Source organism: Cryptomeria japonica, chromosome 5 (assembly GCF_030272615.1).
Source record: "Cryptomeria japonica chromosome 5, Sugi_1.0, whole genome shotgun sequence".
Classification (NCBI taxonomy): domain Eukaryota; kingdom Viridiplantae; phylum Streptophyta; class Pinopsida; order Cupressales; family Cupressaceae; genus Cryptomeria; species Cryptomeria japonica.
The window spans coordinates 329,938,912-329,959,965 of NC_081409.1; positions in this window are offsets into that span (position 1 = coordinate 329,938,912).

Here is a 21,054-nt window from a genome sequence, read left to right on the forward strand (position 1 = left end):
CAATGGGTAAAAGATAGAAGAAAGAGGATGCCCCAACGTAAAGCATGGGTGGAGAAAGAAAGAAATAGAGAGAAAATAATGAAAAGATGTGAAATAAAAGAATAATGGACGGATATGCAATAGAAGAAGGGGAGAGACAAAGGAGTGGGCCCGCCAGGGGGGGCCATATAAGCCACATAGGGCCCAATGAAGGGTCATTGTCACACATTGCTATTGGAGAAAATCAGAGCCTAGAGAGAAGGAGAGATGGATCACATTCCCACACACGAGCATCATGGATAGAGGGTACGCTGACATGAGAGACCAGCTCCCTACGGTCCACCGATATGTACCCTAAGCCTACCTTGTGATTTGATAGATTTAGGGTAGAATTTGGAGGCTAGAATTAGGCCAAAAGTTTAGTGGGCCAGATGCGCTAATCGCTGTTTCAGCGCACACGCCTGTGAGGCCCTACCCCAACCCATCCTATCTCTTCAGTTATTTTCATTTTGGAACTATTTTGGATACTAGTTTGGACACACTATGGATATAGAACTTTTCATGATTCCGCAATTTTGGTAACATTGATATATGTGGATGCTTCATTTCTATGCCTTGTGATTCTAGATTAGGGTAATGTTGTGATGATGCAGGTTATTATCTGAATTTCAGGATTTGATATAATGTTTGGAAAATGTTTGCGTATATTGTAGATGGATCAATTTTGAGGATTATGAGGAAATTGCTTTGGATTGTGACAAATTATATTTCATAATGTCAAGTCTTTGTAGAATGAATGTATTGTATTCTGATTATGTGATTTTATATTTTATATGAGGCTATTTGGGAAGTACTAATGTTTAAATTGAGATGTGCAGGAAAATATCCATGTGACCATGGAAATATTAGGGAGAATCAAGCCTAGGCCAATGTGCGTTAGTAAAACCAGGGGTTGTCTATTTGGAGAGACAACACCCCGTATGTACTGTATTTTATTCGTAAATGTAAAATGTTGCATGAGTGTAATTTGTATTTATGGGATTATTTAAATTGTTTAAGGGACAATTGCCATGTGTTTATTGTGATGTGGAATTATGTTGTAGTGTCACTTGACACCTATGTAGTATGTTGTGTTGGCAATTGGTCATGTCACCTTTTTGAAAGTTTTATTTTTGTTAATGGTTATATCCCCTAATTATCCTTGAAGGAACCAAGAAATCTAGGTTAGAGAGCCACAAGGAAGGTCAACTCAGAGTTGACCCGTAGGTTAACTTCAGGTGGACTTTCTGAAGGTCAAATCAACTCCTAGAGTCAATTTTAGAGCTTTCCTATTAGGCCTCATGGGGTACCTATGGGTGAAGGCCAAAATTGGCCATGTGTCTTTCCCTTAGGACTTGTTTAACCACCCAAAAAAGTGGTTTTCCCAAGATGGACGAATTCCATCTATAGGAGTGCCATCCTTGGAAGGAGAACCTTCTTGGAGATAGTAATCCCTCTTCCCCATTCCATTTCCCTTCTCTAGGCACCTAGGTTAGGGAGTGTGTAAGACCTAGGGAAGACCAACCCAATGGGAGATCACTCACTCTATCCAAGAGGTTGGAAGGAGTGAGAGAGGCCTTCTTAGGCTAAGAATGGAAGCTTAGTGAGCTAATCACCCACTCTCCATTCTTGGAGATTTTTGGAAAAAAACTTGGAAGGAAAAAAAAAAAACTAGTTTTAGGAATTAGAGGAATTTGGGGGCCAAGGATTGCAAGAAGTGTGTGGATTGGGCAGCTCATCTCCAACTAAATTTAGCATACCTATTGGTAGAATAAGGTTGGTTGTTATCTCCTCTTGTTTATGTTGTTTATGTTAGTTATGTTGTTTTGTTGAAGGAAAGATTTGCTTGTAAAGAAAGTGTGTATGTAAATTGTTGTTGAAGAAAATAATGTGTAGTTTTATTTCTATGTTTTTCTGTTTTGTGTTTTTGTTTTGGGAGTGTTCAAGATCTCCTACTCTTGGGAGAGTAGGATGATCTTGGGGTGGAAGAAGCATGACAGCCTTGGGTGAGAGGCTCTCCTTAAGGAGAGTGATCTCAAGGGTGTCCTTTGTGACCCTTGCTGCATAGCCTTGTGTATGCATTTGGGGGTCATAAGGGGAGAGAAATGGCTTTGAGCCTTTGGGGGGCATAAGGTGGTTGGGATGAATTCTGATTGAGTATTTTGTGTTGCCATGAGGTGGCTTGTGATATATATTTTTTTTTGGCTGCAGTCTCCCCAATGGTACTTGGTCCACTTCCACCCATAGATTGATCTCCACAAATGTGGTGATAGTGTAGCTTGGGATGGGAGAGTGTATGTGTTGTGTGTTTGCCCTATTGCTATGTTGTATTGCTTGGTTGTAACCCGTCTAGGTCTTGATTCTCCTAGCTCGGGGGTGGCTTCTGGTAAGCCTAGGCTGGGAGGTGAGCATCCCATGGTCACAGTCCTAAAAATTTACTTGCAGGTGGCTTGGGGAAAAGACTAGGAGTTGCAGATTTTGAGTTGCAGACTTCTATTTAAGATTTCTGATTTTTATTTAAATGCAGAAAAGAAGAAAGAAATGTAACCTTATGATTTGTAGCAGAAAGAAAAAAAAAGAAGAGAAAGTGCATATGTAAATATAGGGCTTAAAATGATTCTGTGTCTATTTAAATAAATGTAATTTTTATTTTCTGTGTAAAAATTAGAGAAAGATGACTGTTTAGATTTCCTACCCATTTTCTTATTTGGGTTATTGTAACTATCATTCTGGAAAAACAATGTAAATGTAATTCTTTTTATTATATTTTTATGTCTATTGTGTTTGCTGTAGTAAGGAAAGGAAAAGAAAAAGAAATGCAGTAGGGTTATTATTTACTTGCATAGCTTAAATTCTGTTAATTTTATGACTGTTTTAAAAAAAAAAGAGTGAACTAATATTGTTTGTTTTTATTTCTCACTATTTACTTGCATAGTTTAGAATCTGTTATTTTATGACTGTAAAAAAAAAGAAAACCAGAACTATTTTATTTCTGTAGCAAGTTTAAATGAAAGGAAGAAAAAAAAAAAAAAAATATAAACCTATTCTAAATGCTGAAAGAAGACCAAAAAAAAAACAGAATGTAGATGTTTAAAATCTCAAAACGATATAAGGGTTTTAACCCTATTACTTCAACATTTAGTCATATATATACTTCTATATGTATATAAGTATATATATTGAAAATATATACCTATATATATAGAAAATATATATATATAAGATTTCCTGTATATGAATACCTCTGTAACAACGAAATTAAAAAGAAACAAAAACATGTATTCTGAATCCTGTGCATCTCTGTTACAAATCATATAAAATATAATGCAGAATAAACCCTTTTATCCTATATATATATATATATATATATTCTGCATCAAAAAAAATATGCTCTGTGAATGCCTGTAGAAGAAAGTATCTTCATATTCATAAATGATATGGTGCATATTATATATATATATATATATATATATATAATATACATTTGATATTTCAAAAAAAAAACACAGCACATATTATTCACCCCCACGAACTATGCATTTTAATAATGTTTTTTTTTAAAAAAACAAGAGAGAGGAGACACGCGGGTCACTGTGCGTAACACAGTGGACGGCCACGGCCGAGCCACTGTGTTACACACAGTGGGCGGCGCCGAAGGGCACCGCACTGTGTGTAACACAGTGGGCGGTCGCAGCCGCCACTGTGCTACGCACAGTGAACGGCGCCCGCCACTGTGTGTATACACAGTGGGCGGCGGCTATGCCGTCCGCCACTGTGTGTACACACAGTGGGCGGCGCTGCCGCCACTGTGCGTATGCACAACGGCGCCCAAAACCCTTCCTCCTCCACCGCTTCTCCCCGCATGAAACCCTCCGCCTCCGTACCTGCAGTCACATTTCAAAACAAAAAAAAAGAGAAAGAAAACAAAACAAAGAAAAAGGGTTAATATAAAACCCTAACCCATTTCGGGTTAGGGTATAATATGTAAAAAAAATAAGGGGTAAAAATAACATAAGACAAGTGTAATATGTAAAAATGCAACCCTAACCCCATTTCGGGTTAGGGTTAGCATTATAAGAATATATATATATACATATATATATGTATATATATATAAATGAATATATTGATATATATATATATATGTATATTTATATATACATATATATTTATATACATATTGGAGATTTAGATTTGGGGGCATTTAAATTGATTTTAATTTATAATGAGGATTAGAATTTAAGAATTTATAATGTGATATATATATATATATATATATATATATATATATATATAAAAGGGAATTTAAATTGGAAATTTAAAGTTAGATTTTAGTATATAATTTGGGGTTAAGTTTATAATTGAAATATTATGGAATTTTGAACCCTGATTTTAATGTATATATTTGGGGACAAATTTAATAATTGGATTATTATGGGATTTTAGACTTTTGATAATAGGGGTTAATTTAATATTTGAATTATTATATGTCCTCATTCTTTAGAAATTTAATTTTAATTAATTCAAGGGGGTTAATAATAAAGGATTACTATAGTTGGATAAACTATACGTTTAACCCAGCAATATATTTAATTAATCAATGGACTTACCCCCCCCATATCAATGGACGTTAGGAAAGTTTATTTAGGAACCTTAAGCCCTTGAGATCGATTTTTGGTCGGATTGAAAATTAATTGACAAAATCAAGGGGTTTAGGGAAAATCAGAATTTGGCCTTAGCTTATTGTCGGTTTTAGTGGGCAAATGACATTGTAGTAAATTGAAACCCTCATCGGGTGGATGCGTATAATAAATTTTATATAAGCACCAAATAATCATTAGCAACATCATTATATGACCTGGAATGATTTAATACGTTAAGATAGCCAATTATCCCTTGGTTTAATTAGCGACAACTTGTCTTAGGTAATTGAGCTAGCTAACTAATCGGCAATGCAAATTAATCTTCACCAAATCAAGTCACTTGCTCGAGTTGGTTATTTAACTTAACCTTAGTAAGTAAGTTTATTTACATCCTAGATAAGACAAAACTTTAGATACAGTTGTTATGTATTAGGAGTTATAGCGAGTTCATGACGTCAAAAAAAAAATTTGTTGTTCCGTTTTTGTGCCCTAAAGTTTGGGCACGACAACGCCCCTAGATTAGCACGAGTGTTAGTGAATAGCGCTAGCACCCACGGGTTTAGGGGTATGAAGGGGAGTTCAAGGTAGACATACGTGCATGGTGCGAGGGCCCATGGGGATTGGTTTGGTCATACACACGTGGCTCTTGCGCTCGCACTGGTCGAGGTTAGGACCTAGGTCTAGGGGAGGGAAAGGAGATTAGTGCGTCCAACTGTGGCATAGCGCAAGCTCCATGGTTTTGGTGCATGTGTTGGATGAATTAGCATGAGTGCCAGGAAAGGTAGGAAGTGAATAATTAGATGGGAAGAGGTGTAGAAGTTGTCTTCGATGATGACCTAGATGCTTCGGGCATAGGATATGGTAGGCTTAGGAAGAGTGACGAGGGTTAATGAAGCGGTTTGCTTGAATGCAGGTGGATTTAGGACCACTGGGATTGAGAGAGCATTGGTTGGTGATGATAAGGTTGTACGGGAAGTTATCCATGGATGATTTAGAGATTTAGAGTTCTATAGGATTGGATTTTGTCAGTCAATGGCCAAGGATCAGAGCACACACAACCATGATGACTACATTGGTGGAGAGGTGGGATAGAAGGACCTGTACCTTCCATCTGACCATAAGAGAGGCCACTGTTACATTATTGGATGTATGGGGGATCTTGAAATCCCCATTCATGGCATGATTTCTGAGTACAAGCTGGATGCAACAAACTTCTATCTGCGAGAGGTTTGCGAGTGGGATGCGCTGCTGATGATGGACAAGAAATAAATGCATTTGGGGAGAGTGATGGTGATCCAACATATTCCTCATCTGGTGCTCATGATCTATGGATTTCTTAGTGGATGGATGATGCCTGACCTAGGATGACATGGATTTCCCCTTGGGTGGATCAGGTACGTGTATTATATGGTACACAATTGTGTAGAGTATGCATGGGGAGAAATGATGCTCGCATAGCTATATCACGACATGCATCTAGCTGTACAGAGATTATGTGAGTCTGTCGGTAGGGGTTACCTTACTTCATAAATGGGTATGGGAGCACATTGCAGTTACTCGGCCACTTGGGGTACAAAATAGACAACCATGACGACCTTATATAGATCAATACAAAGGACTATTACACTATACCCAGATAGGGGCTATATGATATTAGCACTAAATTTTTGAAGAGTTGATGCAGTTTACCTGGCAGCCATTTTTGGATAGCGAGCAGTGGAGGGGAGATTGGCAGTTGCATTAGGCAAGTATAGAGATGTGTCTTTTTGGCAAGTCAGTATATGTTATGGAGTACTATGCACCATATAGGGTGGCCTAACAGTTTGGAGAGATATAGGATATAGGGGGTGATATATCATTATGCCCATGGAATACACGAGAGGTAGGATTGTGGGGGAAACTGTGAGTCTATTGGAGGGGAGGACCAGTTTTTAGACAACAACCTACCTAGTTTGGGATGAGAAGAGGGGTGCATGGGAGGATCCAGGTACTATGGGAGGGTACTAGATCTAGTGGGAGACACACCTTCTAGTGTGACTGACTATTCAAGGGGTACTGGAGGACGATGAGGTGCAGGCAACTATGGATGAGATAGTTGGAGGGGAGGAGGATGCTCCTAGGGATAAGGTTGTGGCAGGAGGAAGTAAGGGTGTCATGAGGTAGAGGAGAGGAGTAGTATGAGGGAGAGGGCCGCAAGTGGCCATTCCAACACAAGTATAGGTGGCGGCGACAACAATAGGCCAGGTGGCAGGTGAGGGTGAGGGGGGAGATGAGGCAGTGGCCATGGATATCCTCTATGTGCAGGCACAGGACGCTGGTGTGGAGGGTGGTGACAGGATTTCTCAGGTAGATTTTGATAGGATTATGTAGGAGAGGGATGCCACTAGGGCAAGAGCGCAGTCACTGGAGGATGGGCTACAAGTGGAGAGGGTGAGAGAGGACAATCTACAGGCTGAGATGGGGAGATTATAGAGAGAGATTGATGATTTGACAGAGAGCTTGCAGATGGCTCAGACGAAGGTAGAGGATTTGTAGAGGGAGGGGAGGAGACGAGGATAGGGACCACCATTGGGCAGTTGTAAAGTACACTACAACAAAAGGATGAGGAGTTGAAGAGTCTCTAGGTCAGGGTTCAGAGGGTAGAGACAGATGTGACTCGCTTGTAGGGAGAGAGGGACTTAGTGCGACAGATGTTAGTCCCTGTAGGGTTCGATCAAATGTACTCAGAAATGATGCAGTAGTGGGAGAGAGTAGAGAGAGTAGGGAGAAGGGTTGCATACAGGGATAACTTTAAGAAACCACCCCTGGGTAAAAGTGTAAAATCCTGGCGAATCAGACATTATTTTGGGGGGGGGGGGAATTTTCATATTGATGACGAAATTTTGTATTGGCGATTTTCTTCTAGGGTATGAAAATTTTATAAAATTCTGGTGAATAATACCTTGTTTTGTGGGGAAAATATATATTGTAGGAGGCAAATATTTTTTGTTTAAAGGAAAAAATATATAATTGTAGGGCAAAAATTTTTACTTCGAAGGAAAATTTATTTAAGTGTATTAGCGATTTTTATCCACCACTTGAAAATTATTTAATTTGTTTGGCTAATATTTTGTTATTTATAAATATATATATTTTATTGGTGATTTCACGAATTCATTGCCATTAATAGATAAGACACATCCCATCACATCAGAACATCACATTAAGTCTGGACTCTACACAATGTATTGATAAGCGCAGCCTCTTTGACACGTGAAGGGTGACACGTACCTAAAATCCATCAATGATTTTAAACCATTCGATGATCGTAGATCAATGGCTGAAGTTTTATTTCGGCCCAAATTTTTGAAGAGAACACAGTTCACCTGAAAGTGCCCGAAATGGATTTGGATTCAATAGACACGTATCAAATGTCACAGTCGATAATGTTGGTCATTTAATATATGTCTAGTCACTAACTGCAGTCCACTCTATCCCCACGACTTCTAATGTGGTATTTGGTATTGGTTTAGCTATTTCCAATTTCGTACACTAGTGCATTTATGGGAAATATTTGCAGAGATATATGAAAGATTTAATTTTTTTTAAAGGAATTAATATGGTTATAGAAGGAATTATTACAATCAAGAGCTTTAACTATTTATAGATGATCTCTTCTTCTTTCATCTTCAATTAGCCTTTGGTAGATAAATCATCGGAGCTCACAGTATTTAAATTCTGCCTCTAGTTTAGGTCTATAGGCTCACGCTGTATAATTTGGTATTCTGATTTCTCAAGATGGAAACTCCTATCCGCTTGAGAAGCATTTCTACAGAGGACCAAAGGGCCTTTTTGGGCTTTGTTAGAGACCCAACCCTCCGATCAGTCTGTAAGAAGGTTGGGATGTTCACTGACGAGGCTATCAAGATGGTGCTAGGAAGAGAGTTTTTGCATAATGAAAATAGATACCGTGTTAACATAGACATTATGTCCTGGTTCTTGGTGTCTCTTCTTGACCTTGAAGGAGACAAGGTGGATATGTTGATGTTGTTAAGGAAGGTGTTTAAAGAAGACTTCCTTGGAGATGACGTTACTATTGTCATCTTTGAAGAAGTAGGGGTGGGGATCCCTTAGGCGAATGAATTAACCAATCTTCTCCTCCCTGACCAAACAGTGCTAGTGGCCAGGCAACTGTTTCTTTTGAACCTGAATGTGGAGCAGTTGACACGTCATAGGAAATGGGCATGGATTGGTAGGGACTTTCTCTGGAAATAGTTCCTCCTGGATGACTTTCCAAACTAGAGTTGCCTTGAAGAATTCTCATAGATTATAATGTCTGAAGAATTCTACATGGAGGGAGGGTGAGATTCTTAGGGTAAACCATGAATGTGTCCACTACCTGTGCCCTAGCCCTGACCCCCTAGTATTTTTTTTTTTTTTGGCTATTTCCTTGTAAATTCACAGGCTCACTCATTTTGGCTTTAGATTTTTTGAGGAACTCTGAGTCTCCGACATATATATTAATGATAATTTTATGCAAATTCCAGTTCATTTCAGTTTCCCTCTTATGGATATAAAAATGATTTCTATTTCATTTTATTATTTTTTGCTGTCGCCATGCCATGACATGATACTTATCATAATAATTTCATTTTGAAATAGCTTAAATAGTTATTAATTTGTGTGGATATAAGATTTAATTTTCAGCATAAAAAAATAGCAGGTTGTTAGAATATTTAATCTTTACTTAGCTTAGGTTTATTTTTATTTAGTTTAGGATATTCCTTTGGAATTCCTACATGTAATTTGTCCTCTAGTACATGTGTGAGGACAAGTCATTTCTTTTATTTTCCTTTATTAAGGAATATTAGATTTCCTCCATAAGAGGATGTGGACACATGGCACACACATTTTATGAATGGTGGCATTCATAGATTTGGGAGTTACTTTGTAACTCCTCTCCTCATCTCTATTTAAGAGATGCCTCCTCTCTCATTTCTTCTTAATGACAATATTGTAAAGAGCTTCTTGCTCTCTCTCTCTCTCTTTCATTTTTAGGCATTGCCTCATTCATAATATCACAAGGGGTTTTTCTTTGCTTTTCCCCTTTCAAAAGTTCTTGTGCCTCCTTCACATTTGGGTGATGCTCCAAGTTTATTGCTTTTCTCTTGGTAACAATTACTTCATCATAAACTTTCTTGGATTAATTTTCCTTTCCTTGCTCTTTTATTTCCTTTCATGGTATCAGAGCAGGTTTCTAATCCTTGTTTTAAGTTGACATTGATGTTGGTTACCTTTCAGTGGAGTTCACCTTGTTGGAGGCATTCTTGAGAGGAGAAGAAGTTCTTTTACTAATATTTTCTATAGTGCAGGTTTTGGTTTCAGATTTTAATTTTTTTTTCAAACTTGTTAACAAGTTTGCCTGCAGGTTTAATCTCCTATTCTAGTTAGTTTTTATTTAAAAAAAAAGGGCTTTGGAAGGCTTGCCGCCAAAGTTCCTTCTTTCTAGTTTAAATTTAATTATTTTTTAAAGTTTTGGAAGGCTTGCCGCCAAAACTCCGGTGCTAACTTCTTTTCCTGCATACTTTAGATTTCAAATTCATTTGTTTTGGAAGGCTTGCCGCCAAAACAGTTTCATCATAAAGTTGTTTCTCTGATTCATATTGCAGGTTCTCACATTTTGTTTACTTGCAAGCTTTTTTGATTAAAAAAAAAGAAATTTAAGCTTCCTTGCAGGATTTTGTTATCAAATTTTTCTCATTTTCTAACCTCATTCACAGAATACTAACTTTTTCTAACATCTATTGATCTATTTCAATCTTTGTTTGTGCTTATTTCAGCCTAGTTTAAATCTTACATTTAATTTTTACATAATAAATCTTACATTCCTCTCTGGAAGTTTGTTTCTGTGAGATATTTTGATTATGCACAGAGAAATCAGTCTGTAAGTGAATACATTTTATTCAGAAACACAAGTTCAACCTCACCTATCCAATTAAATTCAGAAACAAATAAAAGAACGCCGAGGAATGGTATCATGAAAAGCCGGTGATACAATACACAGATTCAGATTTGCTTCAGCGTTTTTTAAGCTTTATACTTTATTGCGCAAGTTCTTTTCACACTTTCAGTCTGTGTCTAGAGTTTTCTCGCTGATAAATCTCGAACGCTTCAAAAGAAAAGGGGAATAATCTTGAGAGTCTACCTAGAGCTTGATGCAATTGCAACCACCTACACATTAGGTTAGACAAAGAACTTGGACCATAAAAACGCCTGGATCAAGGCCTGGCACAAGGCATCCCCTGTAGTGAAGTATAAAAAATTATAATCTTAGTTCAACCACAAGGCCATCGACTTTTGTACCTGCAGAGAAATCGCCAATTTAATCAATGCTATTTGGCCAGCTTGCTCTTTGGCAATTCAATTAAACCTTCTATTGGGCGATTTAATCAATGCTAATTTGAGTTTTGACCAAGGTTATTTTCCAGGCTGACTGGCAAGGGAGAGGCTTATTGACTTTCGGAAGCTGAAACCACATAAAAATCAAATAGCTCTATTGTTCTCCCTAACCGTTTTGTTAGTAACCGGCATTGTTTTTCTCATCCAAATACACGCTCTGTCGTTTCACGCCTCGTTTGGAATTGAGATTCAGCACCTCTGCATTTTCTGGAGGTGAGGGTTTGACGTCGTGGGTTCCATTCCCGCCGCTGCCGAAATCTTCCCACTCAAACGACGGGCGCCATACTGGATTACAAGTTCCTGCTTGTAAAGAAGTGAGGGATCTGGTAGGATTTGGCTTTCGGAGCGCAGGAAATTGCTTACTTTCATTGTGTGCTACTAAGCATCATCCCGTATAGCTTCCCTCGCCTCTGTGTGTTAAACGTCTCCCTTGATAACTGCTGCAAAAAAAACTTCTGTGGTCTGCAACTTCTGCGTATTCCCTGCAAATCATTATTACCTGCTTGCTTCATAATTTTTTTGTCATTTAACGTCTCTGCAGTCATCTGGCAAGTTTAAAAGTTTTTTAAAACTTATTTTATTTAAATCAAGTTTAGTTTAATATTAAATTTTATTAAACTTGTATTTTTTTTAAAAAAAAAGTTTAAATAGTCTATATATAAAGATTAATAACGTTAAACAAAATTAGTTATCAAGTTTTTTTTACATTTATTAAAGTTTTTTTGAATAAAGTTTTTTTTAATAAAGCTTTTAAAATACAATAGTTTTATTTTGTTATTAAGACTTACAATTGTTTAAATCAAATTTAAAAAAAAAATAAAAAAATCAATTTCAATTTGTTATTAAAATATAATTTTTTCTTTGATAAATATTTTTTTGTTTAAAAATTTGTTATTTAAGATTTGAATATAACATTTTTTTAACATAACTTTTGTTATAATTCTTACTCAAATCTGGTTTATTTTTAAATCAAGGAGGTTAATTTTTATCTTTTTAATCAAAGGGGTAATTTTTTTACAAACTATTATTTTGCTATCATGTCTACATTAATTCCAGAAATTAAATTAAATAGTTCCAATTATCATTCTTGGAAAACACATATCTCGTTTATTTTTCGTTTCAAACACCTTTTGGATGTTGCGACTGATAAAACATTTGAACCCGCTACATCTGCTCCTCAAGCCGACCTAGATAGATGGAAGGCTCAAAATGAGGAAGCACTTGGTTTAATTGGTATTTCAATGGTTCCTGATTTGTATGTTTTAATTGGAAATTGTACAAAAGCGCATGAAGCTTGGGAAATTTTAAAAACAACTTATGATAGCTCAAATGAATCCCGAAAAATTCAACTTCAAGATCAACTTGAAGATCTAAGGTATACGGATTTTAAAACTATGGATGAATTCTTATTAAAGTTTGATTCTATTAATAGTCAATTAACTGGTTTAGGAGTTACTCTTGCTGATTTACGTTTAATTCATCTTATTCTTAAAAAATGTCTTCCTCGTCAATTTCAACAATTTATTACGAATATTCATGCTCAACTTGCTATTCCTAGCTTAGCTACTCAATTAACATATGATATTTTTCGTAATTTATTGCGTGAAGAGGAAGCTAAATTAATTCAATTTGGTACTCTTAAAAGTAGTGAACATGCTTTTATGTCTAAAAATCAAAATCATAATAATAATTTTAGATCTAATAATAATAAACATAATCATAATCATAATAATAATCATAATAATAATCACAAATCTTCTAATTATCAATCTCATTCTAAATCCTATCATAATAATTCTCATAATAATAATCATAATAATAATCACAATAATCAAAGGAATAATTCTCAAACAAGACCCCATTGCACATATTGTGGGAAAGATGGACATATTACTAATAATTGTTTTAAGAAACAAAATGGTAAAAAGCCCATGAATCAAAATAATCAAAATAATCAACATAAACCTCATTATAAGAAGGGTAATAATAATGGTAATTCATCTCGTCATGCATTTACATGTACTTATAATGTTTCTCAACCACTTGAGTGGATTATTGATTCTGGTGCATCTCAACATGTTACTTCTCATAAAGAATGTTTTGAATCTTTGCATCCCGATACTTCTAATATTCTTGTTCAATTAGCTAATAATCATAGTTGTAAAGTTGAAGCTATTGGTGATGTGAATGTTCCTAATGGGAAATTACATGATGTTCTTTATGTTCCTGAATTAAAATCAAATTTGATTTCAGTTCCTAAACTTTGTCAAGATTATAAGATTAACTTTTATGGGGGCATATGTTATATCATTGATCCAAACACTAATCATGTTATTGCTACTGCTAAAATGGATAGTGATAACTTATTCAAGTTCTATGAATTTGCTCCTCCAAAGTATTCTTTGCTTACTACTGTTGATTTTACTATATGGCATGAAAGACTTGGCCATCTCAATTCTGATTATATTTCACTAATGCAAAAAGCAAATATGGTTGATGGATTGCCTACTATTGTTCCTTCTCAAATTGTTTGCAATGGTTGCATGAGTGGTAAGATGCATAGGGAACCCTTTCCTCATGGTCAATCTTGGAGGGCATACACTAAATTGCACCTCGTTCATAGTGATCTCTTGGGTCCCATGGAGAATCCCTCCATCCAAGGTTCAAGGTATGCACTTACCTTTGTTGATGATTTTTCCAGGAGAACATGGATATATTTCCTTCATAGTAAGGATCAAGTGCTTGATGTTTTTACTGAATTTCATATGTTTGTAGAAAGGCAATCTGGTTCTAAAATTAAGATTCTTCGTACTGACAATGGAAGAGAATATGTCAATAATGCATTTAATGCTTATTTAAAATCTTTTGGAATTAAACATGAGCTTACCGTTCCTTATACACCACAACAAAATGGTGTGGCAGAACAGAAGCATAGGACAATTGTTGAAATGGCTAGATGTTTATTGCATGCTAAAAATATGGATTACAAGTTTTGGGCTGAAGCTATGGCTTGTGCAACATATTTAATTAATAGAACACCTACCAAAGCCTTAAAGGATAAAACTCCTGAAGAAGCTTGGTCTGGTAGAAAGCCTAATTTGCAGAATTTAAGAATTTTTGGTTCCATAGCTTATGTTCACAAACCTAAGGAGAAAAGGAAAAAATTAGATGCTAAATCTTCTCCTTTTATTTTTGTTGGTTATGATGAAAATACTAAAGGTTATAGAGTTTACAATCCTATTACTAACAAGGTAAAAGTTGCAAGAGATGTTTGTATTGCAGAAAAAGGCATTCATGATTGTTCTAAAGTGAAGGATGATGAACTTGGTCAAACCAAAGTTGTGCTTGTGGAGGACCAACCTCCTTCTCTTAACCCTACTCCTAATGCATCTCTTTCTATTGATAGTGATGATGATAATAATAACTCTACTCCTCATGACTCTTCTTCTAGTGATGAATCCATTACTTCTAAAAGAAGACCTAAATGGTTTAAATCTTTAATTCAAGATAGTGATGAATACTTAGCTAGAATGGATAAACTTCAAGCGAGGAGAGTTAATTATTGTAATTATGCTTTAATGACTACTATTATGAATTCTAATGATCCTAAAACATTTGATCAAGCTAAAAATCAACCACATTGGCAAAAAGCAATGAAGGAAGAATATGATACTTTAACTTCTAACCAAACTTGGGATTTAGTTCCCTTGCCTCATGGTAAAAATCTTGTTTCTTGCAAGTGGCTTTATAAAACTAAATTGAATGCTAATAATCAAGTTAGTAAATTTAAAGCTAGATTAGTTGCTAGAGGTTTTTCTCAAATTGAAGGCTTAGATTATAATGAAACTTTTGCTCCTGTTGCTAAAATGCCTACAATTAAACTTGTGCTTGCTTTAGCTTCTAGAATGAATTGGCCTATTCACCAAATGGATGTTAAAAGTGCTTTTCTTAATGGTGATTTACATGAGGAAATTTATATGTCTCAACCTCCTAGTTTTATTAAAGAAGGTAATGCACACTTAGTTTGTAAATTAAAGAAATCAATTTATGGATTAAAGCAATCTCCTAGGGAGTGGTATTCAAAGATTAATGAATTCTTTCTTTCTCAAGGCTTTATTAGAAGTAAAAATGATCCTAACTTGTATATTAAACATAGTGAAGATGATATTATAATTATTATCTTGTATGTGGATGATTTGATTCTTACTTCAAGTTCCAATACTTTGATTTCTGATATTAAGTTTCAACTTAATCAAAAATTTCAAATGACTGATTTAGGTCTTTTACATTATTTCTTAGGAATGCAAATTTGGCAAACCTCTAAAGGAATTTTCTTATCTCAAAGTAAATATGCTCAAGATCTCATAGATAAGTTTAAAATGAATGATGCTCATCATGTTTCAATTCCTATTGAATTAGGCACTAAGTTAATGCTTGATATGCAAACTCCTCTTGTTGATGCTACTTTGTATAGACAATTAGTTGGAAGTTTAAATTATTTAACTCTTACTAGGCCCGATATTGCTTATAGTGTTGGTTTGGTTTCAAGATTCATGTCTTAACCTCAACAAACACACTTTAAAGTTGCTAAAAGAATTTTAAGATATATTAAAGGAACAATTAATGTAGGTTTGTTTTATGATGCAAATTCTGATTTTACTTTAAAAGGTTTTATTGATTCCGATCTAGGTGGAGATCCCAATGATGGGAAATCTACTTGTGGTTATTGTTTCTTTGTTGGTTCAGGCACAATTTCTTGGAATAATAAAAAGAAACAATCTACCTCTCTTGGATCCACTGAAGCTGAGTACAAAGGATGCACTAATGCTTCCAAAGAAGTCTTGTGGCTTAGAAGATTACTTGAAGATTTGGGTCTACCTCAACCCGAACCAACTCCATTGTATTGTGACAACCAAAGTGCCATTGCCTTGGCTAAAAATCCAGTTTTCCATGCAAGGACAAAACATATTGCTCTCCAACACCACTTTATTAGAGAACAAATTGAAGACAAGAAAGTTTCACTCCTCTATTGCAAGGGGAAAGACCAAGTTGCAGATATTTTGACCAAGCCACTTTGTAAAGAAAAATTCCAATTTCATTGTAAAAATCTTGGATTACAACCCATTGAAGGTTTTGATGTAAGCTCCCCAAGTAAAGCTTAAGGGGGGGTGTTAGAATATTTAATCTTTACTTAGCTTAGGTTTATTTTTATTTAGTTTAGGATATTCCTTTGGAATTCCTACATGTAATTTGTCCTCTAGTACATGTGTGAGGACAAGTCATTTCTTTTATTTTCCTTTATTAAGGAATATTAGATTTCCTCCATAAGAGGATGTGGACACATGGCACACACATTTTATGAATGGTGGCATTCATAGATTTGGGAGTTACTTTGTAACTCCTCTCCTCATCTCTATTTAAGAGATGCCTCCTCTCTCATTTCTTCTTAATGACAATATTGTAAAGAGCTTCTTGCTCTCTCTCTCTCTCTTTCATTTTTAGGCATTGCCTCATTCATAATATCACAAGGGGTTTTTCTTTGCTTTTCCCCTTTCAAAAGTTCTTGTGCCTCCTTCTTCACATTTGGGTGATGCTCCAAGTTTATTGCTTTTCTCTTGGTAACAATTACTTCATCATAAACTTTCTTGGATTAATTTTCCTTTCCTTGCTCTTTTATTTCCTTTCACAGGTCTATTCTAATTTCTTCTCTAAAGTTAAAGATCAAACTCAATGTCACTTCTGAGATGACCTTTTCTAAAAGACATTTGAAGTGCTTGACAAAGAAGTATTTGAAAAAACATAATGTCAGGGATTGGCTGCAAGTGATAGCATCCAATAAGGATTGCAATATCTATGAGCTACGCTTTTTTTTGTCTATGAGCTACGTTATTTTAATATTTTATAATAAATTTAATACTGTGATCTTTTTTATGTATTGTTTCTTCCTCTATATTTAATATATATATAAAAATCTAGTTCATTCCATTAATTATTTGTACATTGATTATCAATGATTATAATTTTATAAATATATAAAAAAAGATGTTTATCTCGCAAAAAACAAGTGAATTAAAAGTCCAACTTATTTTAATTTTTTCTGCATAATTTCAATATAAAAAAAAGTCCAACTAACTAGATACATGTACATTGAACACCGAAAATACGTTTCATTGAACACCGACACGAAATAAAGGCTATGGCCAATGGGACGATGAAGCGTCAGGTGACATGGCATTTGGGTCGCAGGAATCCTATGTATAATGGGACCCATGGGAATTGACGATGGATATTCAATGATATTGCCTTATGGACCTATGGTACACACATCACTGTCATGAAAGTGAATGGTTAACATTTAGCCTTTATGCGGCTTTAATGTCGGGTTGTGCATACAAATTATGCAGTTGAACTAGTGGATGCAGAGGAATGGTGACAAAGTTTGTGATTAATGCCACCGGCTGCCACCGTTGGATGTCAGAAATTAGAATTGAGTGAGAGGTGTTTAAATCTTGGGTGGATTGGAAGTCTTAGTATCATACTGTCTACACTTGCAGTATTGTCTTGGGTTTCTTAAGCAACATTGAAGCCAATTTCTCCTTCTATACTGATAAGAAATTAGTCCCATTTCTCGAATGATTTATAGATAGGAGGCTAAAAGGTTTGTTCTTGTTTAAGGATGAGTGGTTGTACGAGAGTGTGAAAATGTTGTTGGGAGAGGAAATTGTCCATGTAGGTCATCGCTACAAGACAAACATGGAGGAATATTCATTGATTGTTGCTTGGGGTTTCCAATTTGAGGACGAAGTGGACAAGGTAAAAAATGTCCTAAGAGTTGTAATTGATGGGAACTATCTGTTAAATCTAGATAGTGTGTGTGTTCATGTGGTCCCAAAGGTGGGCATTGTTCCTGAGGCAGGGGTGGCTGGTAGCGGTGGCACCACTACCACTCATTTGATGGGATGATGATGATTTGAAGGAAAGATGCAGAGCTTTTACTTGGTGTGGGTGGAAGGCCTTCAAAATGTTTGCAAGGTTGATGCAGTGTGATGAGGTTTTAATGGTCCTTCATGAAGTGGCATGTACAGAGGTGGGTCAAGAGTTATGACTGAGACCCAAGACTACCCAAGTAATGAAGTGGATCTCAGAATTCTATGATGACCTGAAGTACAAGTTGTTTCTGGGTTAATCTGTTTGTATCTTTTTGTTCCATGTTCGTTTTCTCCCCGGGCCCAACTTTGTATGTATGGGGGGATTTTTGGTACAAATTTTGGTACGTTGAATTGGGATTCTGGGGTTTTTGCATGTAGTAGGGTTTTATTTTTTTGGGGGGAATGGTGATTTTGGTCCTTGGGGGTGTTTTTTGCGGTGGCAGAACTCTGGTGGTTTTACTATACCACCTATACTTGCATATTTGTAATATTTTATTTCCAAGTAATACAATATAAAAATTATTGATAAAAAAAATGAAATATCATGCAAGTTTTGAAAATACATATTTAAATTATATATTTAATTCATTATAAATTTATATACCGTTGTCTATTGGATGAGCATAGATCAATGATGTGAGGTGTATTTCGGGCCTAACGTGGGAACGATAAACATTTTTTGCAAACTTCTAACAGAAGACTTCCATAAACAATAAACATTTAATTAAATATAGTTAAATTCTAAATTTGCAATTGTATTACTTAATTAAATTTAATAAGCTCTATTTTGGGCAGAAGTTGAAAAGGATTAAAAATTCTTCAAAACCATTCTCAAAAAGTGACTCATGTTTGTTGACGTGGCTGAAAAATGGCAAGTCCTAGGACCCACGATAACTGACAACAGATACCATCGTCTGTTGGATGAGCATAGATCAACGACTTAAGGTGGATTTTGGCCTGAATGTGGGAAGTAAACACATGTGTGAGAACTTCACCCGGAATTGAACGTTTTATATTTAATTAACTATAATTAAGTCTATAAAGCTCTATTTCAGGCAGAAGTTGAAAATGTTTAAAAAGACTTCAAAAATAGTCCAGAAAAGTGACTCGAGTTTGGTGACATGCCTGAAAAATGGTAAAAGTCATGGGACCCATGACAACTGACAATAGATACCATCATCCATTGGATGAGCACAAATCAATGGCTTAGGGTGGATTTTGGCCAAAATGTGAGAAGTAAACACATTTTTGAGAACTTGACCCGAAATTGAATGTTTTACATTTAATTATCTATAATTAAGCTCTATTTCGGGCGAAAGTTGAAAAGGATTAAAAAGACTTCAAAAATAGTCCAGAAAAGTGACTCGTCACTCGAGTCTAGTGACGTGTCCACTATCCTCAGAATTTAGACCGAAGCAATGAATTTTTTGTCCTTCAGAGGTGCATAGATATTAATAATAATTTATAAAATTACAATATGATTCTAGAAATTTTGCCCTTTAAGTATTACTTTTGTACTTTTCAGTGTTTTCAAAATAAGTGACTCATAATATTATTTCATTTCATGGACAAACTAGTAAATCCAAGGAGAACCAGAAACGACTACTAGATTGAGGAATGCAAATTGCAATAGAGTCTATTTGTGCCAATCTAGTGAAATAGAAATTTCGGGTAAAATGTAGAACACCTACTTCCCGCATTTTTTACATTTTTAATCTAGTGGTTCAATTTGAGGGCTAGCATTTTTAGGCTTGTATCTAGCATTAATTTGAATTATTAACATTAACAGTGATGGGGAAACTGGGAAGCAGTAGTTCAACAGGAAGCCAAGTGAAAAAAAAATAGACCTAATCAAACTGGTTAAACACCAGGTTTCACTAATGAATACCATGATATTTATGACCCTGGTATCCATAGTGAAGAAATTATCATAGATATTAGATATGCATTGTCTAGTAAGGCGGCCGATCCAAGCAGGGCAAAATTTACTGTTTTCAACACAATGTTAAACCAAAGAACAAATAAAATTGCATCGTGGGATGCTGGATTGGGAAGCATGGTGTTACCTGATGTATTCCCTTGCCCTGAATTTGTCATGGTCTATGCCAAAAACTATGATGAAGATAAAGAAGCAATTCTCAATAAAAATACAAAAGATGAAATTCTATCCATAAACGTGGGAGAATTTGCTTGTTTGTTGAACCTAGGGTTTGAAGCACAAAACTCAAACGTTCACATTGACCTAGGAAAGCTAGCAGAGAATTATGAGAGTCTCGATCCAAGTTATAGAGATTCATTTATCAGAGCTCTAATAATGCGTGGTACTCCATTGGATTAGAATCATAAGCCTCCTTATGATTATAACATTTTTGATCCATGGGTTCAGGATACTATTTCCTTGTTGACATTTTGCCTGGGATTGGAAAATAATAGGGAAGTGGGTGCTAGCCTTCTTGAAATGATTTTTAATATCCATTGTGTAAGTCAACTAGTAAGATATAATTTTGTTGAGCACGTTGTTCAATCCATGCAAAAACAATTACTAATGATAAAAAAAGGTTCCTGTAAGACATTTCGGTTCTCATCCTACTTGTGCTATCTTCTTCTATCCAAGCATTGTGCAATATTCAAGACCAACAATCTTCACATTGTGAACTATAAGATTGATGAGAAGACTCAGATTAGAACAAAGTGTCCAATACATGAATGGACACCAAAGATAAGGATGCATGATAATAGAAAGAACTACAACCATTTTGTAGACTTCTTTTTTGCACCAATGTATAATGAAATTACAAGCACTCCAATGCCTAGATTGTCTGTGTCTTGTAGAGATTGCATTCAACTCGGAAGTCAAATACAATTGGCTGACTGGTTCTTCATGGAAGAATACACCATGTTAAGGTTTTATAGATCAATAGTAAAACCCTACAGACTTCTAATACATGTGACAGAGAGGGTATTTGCATTGGAATATGTACGATAATTGGAGAGAACAGATAGGCACTTTCATGGTCAGCAAAAGA